Source organism: Xenopus laevis, chromosome 2S (genome assembly GCF_017654675.1).
Source record: "Xenopus laevis strain J_2021 chromosome 2S, Xenopus_laevis_v10.1, whole genome shotgun sequence".
NCBI classification, from domain to species: Eukaryota; Metazoa; Chordata; class Amphibia; order Anura; family Pipidae; genus Xenopus; species Xenopus laevis.
Genome location: NC_054374.1, coordinates 129,807,836 through 129,825,307, shown reverse-complemented (window position 1 = coordinate 129,825,307; position 17,472 = coordinate 129,807,836). Strand labels below are relative to the sequence as shown.

General features: G+C 38.1%; 1 long non-coding RNA gene across 1 annotated transcript; it reads left to right on the top strand.

Moving 5' to 3' along the window:
• Window positions 1-286: 286 nt before the first annotated feature.
• LOC121400682 lies at window positions 287-9,438 on the top strand. The gene is made up of 2 exons (XR_005965908.1): window positions 287-1,399; window positions 8,818-9,438. It is a non-coding gene; the product is annotated as an uncharacterized LOC121400682 (long non-coding RNA).
• The last annotated feature ends 8,034 nt before the right edge of the window (window positions 9,439-17,472 follow it).

Genomic DNA, 17,472 nt, shown 5'->3' with positions numbered 1-17,472 from the left:
TTAAATAGTGGATAAACAGATACCACCATTATGTTCTACAGAGCTTATCTGCTATCTGTTGTGTAACCTGAGCCTTTTATGCTTGAACGGCTGCCCCATGGCTACACAGCAGCTTATTTATACAAACAATAGTAGTATTTCTGAAACAAACCAGTTTTACCAGTGCAGGGCAACACTGCATTATATTTGTATTACTTTAAAAAACTTACATTTTTTGATGTTACTGTTCCTTTAAGAGGCACCTTTTGGGTAAAAATGTTATCCCCCAACTAAAGGTGTGGGCTAATAGAGCCTGCATTCTGGTTGGGGATAACAGTAGTTTTTTTGTTTTTTTTTAAAAAATGGCCAGCACTAAGCTACCTGCACCGGGAGGGAGCAGCCATGTCCGGTCACTCGCATGTGCAAAATGCGCATGTGAAAGCATGCGCATAACGAGCAATTCATGGCACATTTTTATTATTTTTTAAAAAAACTACTTTCATCCCTGACCGGAATGTGGGCTCTATTAGCCCTCACCTTTGGTTGGGGAAAACATTTTTACCCAACAGTGCCCAGAGCAAGGAGGTACCAGCCCTGTGGAGCTGACACTGTATGGAGCAAATATTTTAAACTTCAGAATTTAACTTAAAAACCAAAAAAAAGTCATCTGTTTACAAATTCAAGTTTAGCAAAATCTGGCAAACATCTACAGATGGCGGTCTATTTTAATCATTCATGCTATTTTTTTTACCAGCCAAAATCTTAAAAGTAAATGGAAGAATATGATTTTTTATTGCAATCAAGGTTTTTTTTATGAATTTGCTAGCGATCGAAAATGTGAAGTTTTGTAAATAAATACATTTCCCTCCTTGTATAATGGAAGCAGTGAAATAGAGAGACAAAGAGGAGGAGAAGAGAAAGGGGGAGAACAAGATACGTGAGGGAGGAAGTTTCAAAAAGAGAGCTGAAGGAGCAATAATATTCCATATATTATTTCTTGTCTTCATATTCACTATTATATTATTTGTAGAAAATTTTAATTTTTTTTATATAGATTAAAGAACAAAGACAATGTTTTAGAACATTTTAATGTAAACACAAAGGCTGGAATACTAGAATAAGAGCTTTTAACTAATGTTCTGTTCCAGGCAACCAGTCATTAAGATGATAAATGTTGATATAAAAAAAAAATCTTACCAGTGTTTTTCAGGAAGTACACACTTTACTTCGTCCGGAGATGCTTGAGCAGTACTGCAAAGCGAATTACTGCTTATCCGATGTAGCTGTAGATTCAAAAGGAATTGAAATGTAAAATAAAGCTGAATTATTGAAATATTTGAGATTTTGTACAGGAGCTCATGAGATCCTAATGGAAGAGCAAGAGAATCACATGATGGATTAATTGATCAATCTGTTCAAGGTAAACAAAGTTATATATTTCTTCTATATTGCAGAGCAGGATATAAAGCTTACAAATATAGACATAGTCTTGTATCCATGACGATGATCAATTCAGCCTTGTCGGATATCTTAATAGATCTAGTCTTTGAAAAGGATGAACAGCTCAGTGCTCCTCAATCTCACTCGTATCCATTAACTGGACCACTTGCCATTGCACAAAAGTCAGGTGTCCTATCTAGCTTTCTATTCCGGTTACTGTGCATGTTGTACAATGAAGAGCTTGTGTTCTAATTGAAAGTAGCCTTAAAATAGTCCAATGATGAATAGAGCAAAACCACTTCACTTTCCAATTCATTTATGTTGGTAACTGGCTTAGAATAACGTTCCCTTTCATTAATCAAAGGAGAGCATGTCATGTACAGAAGAAAGATAAGCTGGAGGTGTACTTGGTAATTAAAGGTTATGATGCATGCTGATGCAACACTGATGAGAGTTTTGAAAGTGATTTTAAGAATTTTGAAGTGAATTCTGTATTTGACAGGAACCTAGTGCAGGCAGTGGCAGAAATGGGCATAGGGGAGGAAAGTCTGGCTGAAGTGTTTATGATGGACTGGAGTGGGATCATTTGAGACGGGATAAAAAATAAAAAAAACAGTCCCAAAATATTGGCACATTTTCACTTTTCAGTTAACTCACAAATAACCCTAAAATCAATTAATCCAATGCCATGCAGGATGCTGCCACTTTGATTTGTCTAAGTTGGAAAACTGACCAGCAAACTGGAAAATGAGGTTCAATATTGATAAATGCAGGTTATGCACTTTGGCAAAAATAATATAAATGCAAGTTATACACTAAATGGCAGTGAGTTGGGAGTTTCCTTAAATGAGAAGGGGTTTTGTGGATAACAAGTTGTCTAATTCTGGGCAGTGTCATTCTGTGGCTACTTAAGCAAATAAAGTTCTGTCTTGCATAAAAAAGGGCATTAACTCAAGGGATGAAAACATAATTATGCCTCTTTATAGGTCCCTGGTAAGGCCTCATCTGGAGTATGCAGTGCAGTTTTGGGCTCCTGTCCTTAAGAGGGATATAAATGAGCTGGAGAGAGTGCAGAGACTAAGTGCAAATAAATTGGTTAGAGGGACGGAAGACTTAAATTATGAGGGTAGACTGTGAAGGTTGGGGTTGTTTTCTCTGGAAAAAAAGACGCTTGTGAGGGGACATGATTACACTTTACAAGCACATTAGAGGACATTATAGACAAATACCAGGGGACCTTTATACCCATAAAGAGGATCACCGTACCAGAGGCCACCCCTTCAGGCTAGAAGAAAAAAATGTAGGTTTTTTTCTTCACTGTGAGGTTGGGGAATGCACTGCCGGATGATGATGTGATGGCTGATTCTGTTAATGCCTTTAAAGGAAAACTATACCCCCAAAATGAACACTTAAGCAACAGATAGTTTATATCATATTAAGTGGCATATTAAAGAATCTTACCAAACTGGTCTATATATTTAAGTAAATCTTGCCCTTTTTAAATCTCTTGCCTTGAGCCACCATTTAGTGATGGTCTCTGTGCTGCCTCAGAGATCACCTGACCAGAAATACAACTCTAACTAACAGGAAGAAGTGTTGAAGCAAAAGACACAACTCTGTCTGTTAATTGGCTCATGTGACCTAACAAGTATGCTTTGTTGGTATGTTTGTGTGCACAGTGAATTGTACGATCCAAGGGGGCGGCCCTTATTTTTTAAAATTTTCTATTTATGATTACCCAATGGCACATGCTACTAAAAAGTACATTATTATGAAAACTGTTTATTTACATGAAGCAGAGTTTTACATATGAGCTGTTCTATGCAATATCTTTTTTATAGAGACCTACATTGTTTGGGGGGGTATAGTTTTCCTTTAGGAGTGGCTTGGATGATTTCTTGGACAGACATAATATCAAAGGCTATTGTGATACTAAACTCTATAGTTAGTATAGATATGGGTATCCATATCCGATCCATACAGAACGGTTTTCCTGAGATGGGAGTGAAAGAACTTACTGTAACTCATTGGTGTCCAACTTCACTAATACCCTTGTGGCTAAATGGAAGCAAATGCCATCAACAATGGTTGCTAGGGTCCAAATGACCCTAGCAACCATGCACTGATTTAAAGAAGAGACTGGAATATGAATATGATAGAGCCTGAATAGAAAGTAAGTAATAAAAAGTAGCAATAACAATAAATGTGTAGCTTTATAGAGCATTGCTTTTTCTATATGGGGTCAATGTTGCCCATTTGAAAGCTGGAAATAGTCAGAAGAAAAAGGCAAATAAAAACTATAAAAAAAAAATAAATAATGAATTGAAAAGTTGCTTAGAATTCTGTATCATACTAAGAGTTAACTTAAACATGAACAACCCCCTTAAAGTCACATGAGGGTGAGAAGGGAGTTTGGTTAAACCTAACTGAACGCTTAATTCAGTGCAACCCTACATGTGAGACAGTCCCTACATTTCTAAAAACATGAAAGGAAAGAAACCAGAAACCAGAATTTTAAATAAAAGGGTATAGGTATGTCAGGAATTGAATGTATGTAGCATATTGGGGTCAGTTCTAATGTAATTACAGTGGATATTGTATCCTTTACTGGAAGTTGTATGGACATCAGCGACCCTAGAAAATAGAAAGCTGCAGGCTGAGTATAGTCCTTTTATTCAGGGCACAGAACATCAGGGTATTTAATTTTTATTTTTTACAGTCTCTGCACTGCTCTTTTGTATTATAATAATAGTAATGGTGCTTGTGTAGGTCTTCTTTCTCAAATGATTATTGTGCATTCAAAGTAATTCAGTTGTTTCCCCTGTCAACCCGAATTTAAACTGGAGTAGTTACAGTATTAGTACAAGAGTTGCATTATTGCTAGAGAGGAAAAAGCATTTTGGCGACAAAGAACAGTTATTAATAGACACTGTCATAGCAGGTTTTTCAAGTGTTGTGGCTAATGAGATTCTGGATAATAGACCCCATATATTTAACAACATCTCATTATCAGTATATGTGTATTTTAGGTTCCAGCAGCACAGAATGAGTGATTGGGCTCTTTAGCCCATGTACACAGTGGCTGAATTGTGCCATTTGCTCTTTGCGATGCTTCCTTTGTTCATTCAGGTTTGTGCTTACTGTAAAGCAGCAAGTGATTCCACTGAAAAGCACTGAATTAAATTAAAATTACATTGTGAAAGGAAAGAAAGTTTCTGCATCACCTCCCTGTAACGTAAGTGATAAAGTTCTAAAAGGGGGGACAGAGGAAAAAGAGAATGAGAGAGGAGGAAGGGGGGAGTCCAATTTTGCTGAACATGTGTGGGTATTTCTTTGTCACACAAGGCATACATGCCCCCTTTCCCCAATTGTGTTGCTGGCTATTCTCTGTGTTTCTTGTCTTGTTTCTCTCTCTCTCTCTCTCTCTCTGCTCTCTGACCCTATGCCGGCCCTTTGCATTGCGTCCCAGAGAAGTCAAGTCATGCCAAATTTGTGGAACCAACTCTCACACACCGCAGGGCACAGCTTGCCTTTTCTCCCTGGCCCTTTCCCACACTTTGCTATGCTCTTTGTCAGCCCTTAGATTTTTTTTCTGCTCCTATTCAGCCCAAATTAGTCACGAATGGCCCCAGCCTGAAGACTAAAATAAATTAGGTGGAGTTTTTTTTCTTCTCTAAGTCCTGTGCACCCTTGTTACTGTACCCTTCCATCACCTCCTCCTTGCCCCCATCGTGAAGGATGGCTGTGCTTAATCTCTGAAATTTATGCAGAACTGTATGTGGGCTGGAGGCTCTCCACTGAGAAATAGAGGTCCCCTGAGGTGACCTCATTTGACCTCCGCAATGTCCCTTTGTATTACAGGTATAACTGCTTGCAGTCACCGATACCATATTCCAGTTCTTCACTACATCTTTTCATCAACAATTAGGTATTAATAAAGAATACAAGATTATTTTTCATCAAGCCCCTCTCTTCCTGAAATATAGTCTGTCCTTAAGATAAAAATGACATACTGTTACTGTACAGCTATCTAAAAGTGGCTTAGTTGTGGGACTTGGCCTTACTATTCCACAAAAGCCTATATTGGTGCCATGTAGGGTTGCCATCTGGCCGGTATTTTACCGGTAACAATGATGGTTGATCCCAATGTTATTAATAGGGAGAAATGATAAATATATAGGAAGGCCGGTATTGTTTTCCAGAAAAGGTGGCAACCCTAGTGCCAGGGCTGGATTGCCCATGGGGCATGTGGAGCTGCAGCTCTGTGTTCTGCTCAGTGAATCACACTCTCCTCTATTCAACTAAGGAGACTGGCTTGAAAGGGAAAAACTTCCTGGCTATCCAGTGAGTGTGTTGTGATGTTGGTAAAGTTCAGTTGCATACATGAGAAGCATGCAGACAATTATTATTGTTATAGGAAAGGAGCTACTACTAATTACACTACATATTCAGCGCTGTACATGCAAGTGTCTCACTCTTTGCTTTGCAGAATGCAGAGATAGATTGTCATGAAGGCCTTCTAATATTCACCAGTATTAAAATTTACCTATTTCATGGGAATGTCATGCAATTTTGCAGCCAACCAGATTTTTATTTTGCATAGATCATAAATATGGTCGGTGACTGGGAAATGGATTTACTGTCAAGAGAAGATGAAAGGGTTCAAATGATGTTAGTGGTTTTGAAATTGGGATTTACAGTTTAGGCACTGCTCCTCAGGGCTGCTAGGAGTTAACACTCAATATTCAAGAGGTGCCCCCAATGAGATGATACTCTTTATATTTCGCCCCCTTACGTCTGGAGAAGTAATTGCTGTACTGACAGCCAAAGCTTCCCTTCCTTGTTCCCTTGTCACTGATTATCAGGTCCAGTCTTCAGGCTGACGTGAATCCAGTGCAGCTTTAGGGCCACGAGCCCTATATAACCAACAACTGGTGATCTTTGTTTTAAACCCTTAAACATGTCAATTGCAAAAATGCTCTCTCTTCCTCCTTAATCCCATTGTCATTTCACATCGACTCCTATGATTTTGGTGATATTTTTATTGTTTCACTGATTTTTCTGTGGTTTTGCATATCATTTTAGCTCATGACTTCTAATGAGAGCATATGCCAGCAAGGTTGTACAGTGATTAGTGTTAGCTGCTTCCTTGCAGAATTGCTGGTGTCCTAGCTTCAATTCCAGCCAGGGCATTATCTGCAAGGAGCTTTTATATTCTCTCTGTGCTTGCATGGAGCCAGGGTACTCTGGTTTCCTTCTATATTCTCCAAAATATACAAGTAGGTTAACTTACCATGGTTTTAATAATTTTATAATAAAGAGCAATTGGAATTATTTTTTGCATGCCATTCATTTTTGAACTTGCAAGAGAAGAGTACTAATGGGCTAATTTCTTAACAGTTATTGTCTGTTGGAGGTATTTAACTGCATTTTAATTAAGCTTAGTAAATGGTAATGCATAATAAGAACCTCATGTCTGAAGTGTGGACCTTCCTGGCACTAGAACTGCTTGTGCATGCCTTTGCATAATAGCTATCATGGAGGCTCTCATAATACAGGTGCATAACGTATATACAACAAGATCCTAACATTGAAGAACACAATAGTTTGCCAAACACTGTGCCCAATCTGCAATCTCACAACTAAATCATTATCTCACCTGACAGCCCACCATTTCCTTTTATATATTCCATCTAAAAACTATTTCCAGACTAGTCATGAGTCAAATGCAACCATGTGTTGGCAATGGACAGTATATAATTTTTCTTCTCACTCTTTTTCACAAGCACCTTGTTCACTTGGTTTCCCCGTCATCACCCCCTCACTGTTCTTCCTCACCTCTCCTCCCCAGACTGTGTATAACTGGGATTTATTAACATTGAACCTTATTTGCCAATGTGCTGCTCAATTCACCAATTTACTCAGATCTCTTAGCAAAGCGGAAACACCCTGCGTAGATATTCTGGATAGTTTGATGCCCAGTATGTAATATAATTTAATGAGATGTACAGACCCAAAAATGGAAGTAGTACAGAGTAACTGTATTGACAGTCACTTCAGCTACTGCAAAATCAACACATTGCCTGCATTTTATATCTGGTAAAAGCTGCAAAAAGTAAGTAGGGGCTACATTATACCAGTTGATTGGAAGAATATTGTGCCTATCTATCTGTTATATATGATTATTTAGGGGCAAATTTACTTAAAGAGATACTGACACCAGAAATAACCCTTTTTTTATACCCATCATAGCATTATCTTTGAATGCTATTTATAATTTTGCTATGGAAGTATTTGCCTGATGCTTTTACATTACCTTTCTTACCCCCATGTTCCTCTATGATGTGGCTGCCATATTTGTGCAGCAGGAGTCCGTTAGCATTAGAATCTCTAACTGACAGACTGAGATGGGACAGTCAGGTTGGCAAAACAGTCAGGTTTAGGAACTTCAAGTAATTATCTACAAAAGCAGAACTATCAGCAAAAACCGATCAATGTGACCTATATGTAGCTTTTAATGTCGATTAATATTTTTAAAATAACATTTTTAGTGTCAGTATCACTTTAAGGTCAAATATCGAGGGTAATTAACCCTCGATATTCGACTGTCGAAGTTAAATCCTACGGCTTCGAATATTGAAGTCGAAGGATTAAGCGCTATTCGAAACGATTAAATCCTTCGATTCGAAGGATTTTAATCCATCAATCGAACGATTTTTGTTCGACCAAAAAGATTGCTAAGCCTATGGGGACCTTCCCCATAGGCTAACATTGACTTCGGTAGTTTTTAGGTGGCAAACTAGGCGGTCGAAGTTTTTTCTTAAAGAGACAGTACTTCGACTATCGAATGGTCGAACGATTTTTAGTTCGAATCGTTTGATTCGAAGTCGTGGTCGAAGTAGCCAAAAAAAAACCATAAGAAATTCAACGTTTTTTTTCTTCTATTCTTTCACTCGAGCTAAGTAAATGGGCCCCTTAATGTTTTCCTGAAAAGTGAAAATGTAGGGGAATTTAAAGAGGAATCAAGTATAATGTTGAAGTTAGTATATGGTGGGATTCTCAGTAACCAGTAACGTAACTAAATGGGGGCAGGCCCTGGTGCAGGACGTGCAGCCTCCCCCCACCCCCCTTCCGTACGACATTTTTTGCTGCCGGAGTCAGTGGCGCGCAAGCTGCCGGAGGGCCCTGATGGGGTGCGGGCCCTGGCCCAATCGCACCCCCTGCTCCCCCGGTAGTTACGCCACTGCGCTGGACACATTTATTGGGGAAATAGATCTCTCCTACAATTCACTGATCTACCTGACATTAACTGCTGGGCTAAAACATCTGAATGGGGACATGAAGCAGTTTCAGAGTCTCAAAGGTACTTACCACCTGCATCACTCCTTGTTTTTCCAGTATCTCCAATTAAGGCACACATTTAAAACCCAATTCCCCACCAGACCCACTGAACTAGTTGACTCTACTCTAGAGGTGTATCTACGAAGAAAAGATCCCAAGAACCTGGCTTTATGCTGTACTAGGTCAGACAGGCCCAGATCCCTCGGCCAAAATGAGAGAGAAATGGTCTAGAGACATTCCAGGACTAGAGGAGGAGCTGTGGGTGGATTCCTCGAAACAGGTTTCAGATATCACCATGTCCGTCAGAGACGGGTATATACAAGTAAAATTTCTGAATGGAGTGTACCTTACACCGTAGGCTTACAAAGTTTCACCCAATGACCTCAGACCAATGTGTAAAGTTGGTTCCTACCTACATGTGTTTTACGATTGCCCATTTTTCAATGATTTTGGGGGGAATTTCTGCATCATATCTCCTTAACCATAAATACCCCATGTATTAAAACTCCTTTGGTATGTCTTGTAGGCACACACTAGGACTGTAATGTATAATGCTGATGATTATGTGAATCACTGGCTCCACTGGCAACTTTCAACCTTTAATTTTTCTTATTTTGTGTATTTCTTTACTTTCTGTATTTATAAGTTAAATGTAAAAATAAAAACTTAAAAAAGGTATCTGAATGTATTGGTCATCCTAAAGGAGACATCTGGGAGTAGGCAGTTTTCGGTGCCTGGGTCTAATGGAAATATGAGAGTTTTATCCTAATGTCCTTTAAGTCCTGAACACTTTCTAAATTAAATTGCTGCAGCAAATTATGTAACCCATAGCAATCAACCAGTGATTATTTTTTAAAGCCAGCTGCAGGTAGAAGAATGAAAGCAAACATCTGATTGTTTGCATTGGGTTGTTGCCCAAATGCAATTGTACCCAGTGTTTATAAATGACCTCTAGTAGTGTAAAGAACTGCTCTGAGTGAGTGATCGGTGTCTACAAAGTAAAGCAGGAGGAGATAAGCTCTTCTAGCAAAGTCCAAAATTACATCAGTGCAGTTGCCCATAGTAACCAATTAGTTATTTGCTTTCATTTTCCAACTTGTAGTAATGTGATCCAAACAGACTGCAGACTGGTTGCTGTTAGTAACACACTGGTGCAAACTGGTGCTATCAACTCAACACCACATGTTTACAATCCCTGCATTATAGATGTATTTGTACAATTATATTTCCAGAAAAAATGAATGAATGGGTACCCGATGAACTTACATATTTGCTGTATCTGAATGCTAAAAGAAAAAACAGAAAGGGGGGAATATACAGTAATGGCAGGAATGAATTCATACCAGTGAGGAGAGAGTTCATGTATGAGCTTTCATGCCAAGGTTTAGCCTGAATAAATCCTAAGGTGCCATGTCATCAGTATCTATAATTGTGATTATTTGCCAAGAATCAATGGCTTGGTATAGACCACTCCTAGTCAAAGTATCTAGGGGGTTTATGTGCTACATAGAAACATACATAGGAGCCTTTATGGACACATGATTACAAGAACAAACACATCTGACTAGTGGCAATTTGTACAAGTTTGTTGTATATTTTCACATGACAGTCACTAATCCATTATAGGTGTTTCCCATAGAGATAGTAAAATAACTGTAGCAAAGGTTCCGGGCATTTTGTATAATTGTAATGCTTCTTATTTTCCCAGACACGTCATATGAGGACAATTTGTTCTGTTGGGGTAATTGGTCATATGATGTCATAGTTGGCATAGGGTATCTCCATGGTCAACTGTGTGGCCTAGCAGATGATAATGGGTAAGAGGAGGAGGCTCTGAATAAATAGCTCCGTCTATACACTAATTTAGACCTCTTCTCCCTCATTTCTCTGCTCACATACACCCTTGTGATTGTTATGAATTTAATTGTTGTCCCTATTCCATTTCTGAATTTGGGTCATGGTTATCCCACTGTATCAGGTGATGCGCAAACTGGATCATCTACGTGACCCACACAAAAGAAAGAGCTTGTTAAACTTTTGACATTGCTTGGAGAAAAACAAATAAACAAATTGAGCTTGAAAACAGTACGAGCGAGGGGAAGATTGCACCACAGGCCTCTGCCAAGCCACCTTTCTTTCTATAATTTTACACTCATTTGCCCTATTCCCATCATTTTCTCACTTTTCTTTTACCTTGTTTCTCATTCGGTTTTATTCTTTAAGTGTTATCTCTTATTTTTTTGTGCTAAAAGCTTAATTTCCCTAATCATATCCTAAAATGATTTTACTGTGAATCCCAGTACCCACTCCCTTATTCGTAGATTTTCTGCACATTCCTGAAATATAGCAGCCCTCTGATGCTAAAAATATGGCTTCTTAAAAATGACCATGGAACTCAAGGCTAAAAGTATCAATCTAAGGACTGAGCTGGTTGTGTTGTTACATGTTCTATCCCTAGTAAAGGAAATAATATGTTTTTAATAGCATTGCTATCTTATCAATTTTTAGGAAAATTCAAAGGAATTCAAGATTCATGCACCTACCTTTAACCCGTAACTTCCACATCTTCGAAGCCCTGATGCTGTAGGTTTCAAGGCAGGATAAATGTCTTAGTAAATTGTAGGGATGCACCGAAACCACTATTTTGCATTCGGTCGAATACCGAACTGAATCCGAATCCTAATTTGCATATGCAAATTAGGAGTGGGAAGGGGAAACATTTTTTACTTCCTTATTTTGTGACTAAAAGTCACACGATTTCCCTCCCCACCCCTACCTGGTTCGGCCAGGCAGAAGGATGCGGCCGAAATCTGAATCCTGCTGAAAAAGCCCGAATGTTGGCCGAATCCCGAACCGAATCCTGGATTCGGTGCATCCCTAGTAAACTCCTATTGCACTTCTTACTATTGAAAATGTTTTTATTTTTTTCCACGTTAAACAAGCAGGAATTTCAACTAAAGATCAAAGCAGAACAATGAGGCACACCAATACAACTTGTAGCAAAAATGCCTAATAGAAAAATGAAGAGTAAATATGATTGGCGAAGCCATCTAAATTGTTCCACAGATTAAAATAAGTAAATTAAAATCTCTATTGCACTTCTTATATAAAAAAAAAATTGTAAGACAGTGTACAAATAAATCTCTTTGAACACAACAGCCATGATTTTCCTAAACGATATCTTCATTGTGGCTAAAATGGCTTAGTAAGTGAGGGCTGGATGATGTTCTTCCGTTTTGATAGACCAATGCACCTTCATACTTTGGGTGATATCCCTTGATTTGACTGGCAGAGATACTGACAAATCAGTAAAATCCAAGTGACTGGGGGTGTCCTTGTATCCTACATATGTACTTTGATGGTACCATTGATCTGGTTTACTAAGATGTCAATTCAATCCTGAACAAGTTTTGACTGAAATGTATGCTGAGTTTGGCCCACACAATCCATTGTCCTAAATGACCAAAATAGGCTGGCTTTATTCCAACCTGAGTCTCAAATATCCACTATTTTGCAGAATAAACATGCTGGCTCTGCAGATCTAAGCAGCTACACAGAATTATTTACTGTATTGTTTTTTCAAGGACACATTGATAAAAAACTGCTGAAGTTCGCTCAGAGAAAAAACAAGAACATATGGTTATATTTACGTTTTTTTTTATTGTACAAAACAAAGTCTATAAAAAATGGAGGAGCTGGTGCAAGGATGTAAGAAATTTACAGTATCACATATACTAAAACAAATTACAGATTAACACAATTTATACAAATTATGAAGAGCTGAAAAGCAAGTTATTTATTTATTTTTTTTAAATTCTATAAAGTTCTACTTGAAGCTTTTTACTTGATGCCGCATCATTGTATTTTTAAAAAAGCAACTGGGTTCAGGCAGGTACGTAACTAGAACTTGTTGGGTCTTCTTGCAGAACCATGAAAAAGCCCATCCTGATGGTTTGCAGTAGGGGCGTTTGGGAAGTCCTTTAAAATGAGCCAGGCAGCATAAAACACTTTCATTTCCAGCAAAGAATAGCCATTGTGTTGTCAAAGTCTCTTGCTATCCTTAGTTTGGAATACTGGATATGTAAACATTCTTTTTTGGAATAAAGCACAATATGTCTCAGATCCCATGGAGATAGAAAAACTGTCCCTATCAAGGAATGATTATTCTGCAGCTGTGATTTAACATTCTTCGTAATAGACGATAATCCATATGACACTGATAAATGTTAGTTTAAAAACAAATAAAAGTTTCAAACCATCCTGGTAACAACTACAGATGGACAGAGAGAGGAAATGCTACACCTGCATGTCTATCACTAATATCCTAATGTCTTAATGTCATCCATACAAGTGGAAGCTTCTCATTCACTCATCTCTGATACAGTTGAAAAGCCTCACTTCACTACGAGCTAAAGATCCATTTGTATGTTTGGGAGATAAAGAATGTGGTAAAACACACAATGTTCCCATTCTGTCATGGTTATTTCACACCATTGTCCATAAAGTTCATCTTCCTGATAGGGATGCACTGAATCCACTATTTTGGATTCGGCCGAACCCCCGAATCCTTTGTGAAAGATTCCGCCGAATTCCGAACCAAATCCTAATTTGCATATGCAAATTAGGGATGGGAAGGGAAAATCATTTTTTACTTCCTTGTTTTGTGAAGAAAAGTCACGCAATTTCCCTCCCTAGCACTAATTTGCATATGCAAATTAGGATTCGGGTTCGGCCAGGCAGAAGGATTTGGCCGAATCCGAATCCTGCTGAAAAAGGCCGAATCCCGAACCGAATCCTGGATTCGGTGCATCTCTACTTCCTGACACAATCCAACCAAGATGTTTGGTGTCTTAGATGTGCTGTGAATTTGGTACAAAATATTAGTGGATCATTCTATTTGGAACAGAAGTTAAATATATAGGCACATATCAAGTCAACATTTTTATTAAGTGCAAATTTATGGGAACTCTTCATAAAATCTGCAGAGAAAACCAATGGAGCAAATACAATTACAATAAATCACATGCTTTTATAATATTTTGATCAGAATTAAATATATATAGTAAACCAAGTAGGGCATATTTATTAATCACGCTGGGCAGTCACAACTCATAAAGCCAACCGAATGAGAAACAGTTTTGCCAAAACACCAATTTCTGCATTAAATTAATGTAATGATGCTCTATTAATCTGTGTTTTTCTCTTAAGAGAATGAAATGAAGACCATGAATCAGCTTTCAGAACCAATAATGTTTTTTAAAACAGTTCTGCACCTCACTTTAATGTTTTCTGTTGTCAGAAGGAACTTGGGGTTACTTTCTAAAGAGCATTGGTAACTGAATAAACAAGTTTGGGTGAGGGAAGTGGTAATTAAATTTACCAAAAAAGTAAAACAACAGTGAGAGGTCAGAAAAGTGATCGATATTCCTAAAGAGATGGCTGGGAGCGTTTATACAGAGAACACCCCAAGTGCAAATCAGGAAGTGTGCAGAGACAAAACCGGAACATCTTGCAAATGACTAATGTAGTGAGAGAGGTGAAGAAAACTTTTCCTCCCAGTGAGCCAAAAGTCACTGCTGGATTCAACAAGCTTGGAGTTTACCTTCACAGCGTGGCCTAATAGTACACTTTGGGGCAGATTTATCAAGGGTCGAATTTTGAGGGCTAAAAAACCCTCGAATTCGACCCTCGAAGTAAAATCCTTTGAATTCGAATTCGAAGGATTATAGCGCAAAAGGTTCGATCGAATGATCAAATTAAAATCGTTCAAAACGAAGGATTCAAAAGATTTTAAGCGATCGATCGAATGATTTTTATTCGATCATAAAAAGTGCCCAAAACATCTACAAAATCTACAATGTCCCCATAGGATAACATTCAATTTGGTAGCTTTTATTTGTCGAAGTATTGTCAAAGGATTTTTTAAAGAGACAGTACTTTGATTATTGAATGGTCAAACGATTTTTACTTCGAATCGTTTGATTCGATCGATTTTGACCAATTCGATGGTCGATGTATCCAAAAAATTACTTCGCAATTCGAATATTTTTGGATTCGAACTATTCACTTGAGCTTAGTAAACTGCCCCTTTATCTAAGAAAGGCAATTCCCCAAAAATGTTTAATTCATTTAGTGGTGGCCTTATGGACATACAAGGAATTCTTCTAACCAAATATGAAGCAAAAATGAGGCTCTGCTAAATTTTAAGGTTACTGGTATATTGGCAGCAAATAAAGTCATTTTAGGCAAGGATGTCAGAGCAATACTGGTGACTTGTTTATGCAGAATTACCCTTGCCCAGTATAATTTTTTTTTTTTTTAGATTTAAGTGTTTGCTACTTTCGCATACAATATTTGGACAACACAACACTAAGGGGCTTATTTATTAACATTTGAATTTAAATTTTTTTCACGAATATCTGCAAATTTGTGGTCTTCCTATATTTCTTTAAATTTATAAACGTTTTACATTAATTAAAGGGCACCTGTTGGGCAAAAATATTATCCCCAACCAAAGGTGCGTGGCTAATAAAGCCCACACTCCAGCTGGGGGTAGCATTAACTTTTTTTTAAAAAAAATGGCCCCTGCCAGCATTAGGACACTTGCATCAGGAGTGAGCTCCCGGTGTGTGAGCTGCCATATCGTTTATAGCGCATGTGCATAATGAACAAGTCACGGCATTAGCTCATTATATGTGCCCCAACATGGCCGCTCGTAAAGGGAGCTGCATCCAGGCGCGGGTGGCCTATCGTTGGCGAGGGGCAATTTTTTTTTATCTACTGTTGTCCTCCCAACTGGAGTGCGGGCTCTATTAGCCTGTACCTTTGGTTGGGGATAATATTTTTGCCCAACAGGTGCCCTTTAATTAATTTAAAATGTTTAGAATTTTAAAGAAATATAGGAAGACCACAAATTTGTACATATTCGTGAAAAAAATGGTATCCTTTAGGTAAAGAAAAAATTTGCCTGATAAAGTTGTGGAGGTGCAATTAAAGTCAATGGGAGCCCCACTGATTGACTTTTAGAAGTTTCCTCTTTTTTTTTTGCTAGTAATTGTCCAAAAATTTCATTTTTAGAGGTGTTCGTATTTTGTTCAGCTCCTTCTTTCATTTAGGCTTTTTCAGTTCGGATCTTTTAATAGATTTCATGACATTCGTGGTTTTAGAGATTAGTTGTGTTTCAAAAACCTCTACAACCTTTAAAACGAGACTGTTGAAGCTTGAGCCTTGAATTTCTGACAAAGTGCAGGTCTCAGTTTGAGCAAACATTGCTGAAACAGTGGATGGGAGGAATAAAGGCAAATAACAAAAGAGTGATCTGTAAGGGCTCTGTCAGGGCTGGTTAGCAGTTGTGGAACCCAATTAGGTAAAAGAGTAGGTAGAATTAAGTCATATGTATGATGAAGTGAGGTGTGTATTATCCTTTTGATGTCAAAGAAGACTAATTAACAACCTTCTTTTTTTCAGCCAGTTGGCCAAGCAAGTATAGACGTTATTATTTCAGATGAACTCGCCCTTACCTTCATTCTGTATGGTTTTGGTATGGCGAAAAGTCAGTGTTTCTCATAAAGTTTGCTTTGTGATTTGTGTAAATGATTTGTTGTAAATGTATTGTCTCCAGTATTTCCGTTTGCAAACGGCATGTTGCAGTAACATCATGATGACTGATTAATAAGAGGTTGATACCGTCATTTTGCAGTGTGTTAGAAGTATGATATGATATCCAAGCTGAGAATGAACCTGAATTATAGAAGACATCTTGGTCATTGTCACAGTGTAACTGGGCATACAGAGTACCACTAAGACCACACACATAACTACATCATGTATTTGATCAAACTAGCGATTGCAACAGATCCGTGTAATGAAATCACAGGACCAAATTCTCTCCATCATACAGATAAGCAAAAAAAAAAAAGACATTTTGCTGCGACATAAAAGCAACATCGTTTTCATGACATTTGAGCTCATATTAAATGCTCATTCCTAAGTAGAGAATGCTTCTCCAGAACTGCCTTTTTTATAGACTGTAACACAGCTTTCAGACAATTGGCTCCCAGTTGCAGTGCCTGCTGAAGCCCCATGCAGTTGCTCTCTAAACACAACGGCACAAAGTTACATTAGGTTTGTGGAGGCTTTGCACATCAGAATAGTGCTTAATTAGTATTTGGCATAGGAAGGATGTAGCCTGATAGCAGGCTTTGTTCTTTTTCCCCTCTGTGACAACCTTTCAAAACAAAACTCCCACCCCTAATATGAATATTGTTACGCTAAGCCTCTCTAATCACACAAAAACACAGAATTGGAGAAAGGGCAGACAGACTGTTTCAATAGGACTACTTTTGTACCTCTAGTAGTCCCAAATATACACAAACTAGGGCGGATGACAGTGCAATGATCTTGGAATACGAAAACTGACAGTGCAGTACCTCCTAAATTAAATATATAAAAGCTGGACAAAAAGTCCCTTCAAGTGTGGAGCCTGCTGGACAAATAGGAAACAAAAATAGCATCTATTCTTCCACTCTTCCAAAGATCTTCTGTAGTGCAAATGGTGCCCTTGCCAGACAAAAGAGGTTATTTTAGCATTATTTTATCACTAAAGGAAAATCCTCTGGAGCCAGGGTGACTAATTTGGAATGATCTGAAATGGCGAACCCGTGTCATCTTTCTTAACTATAGAACTATGTCCCAAAAGTCTAGTAATTCCTA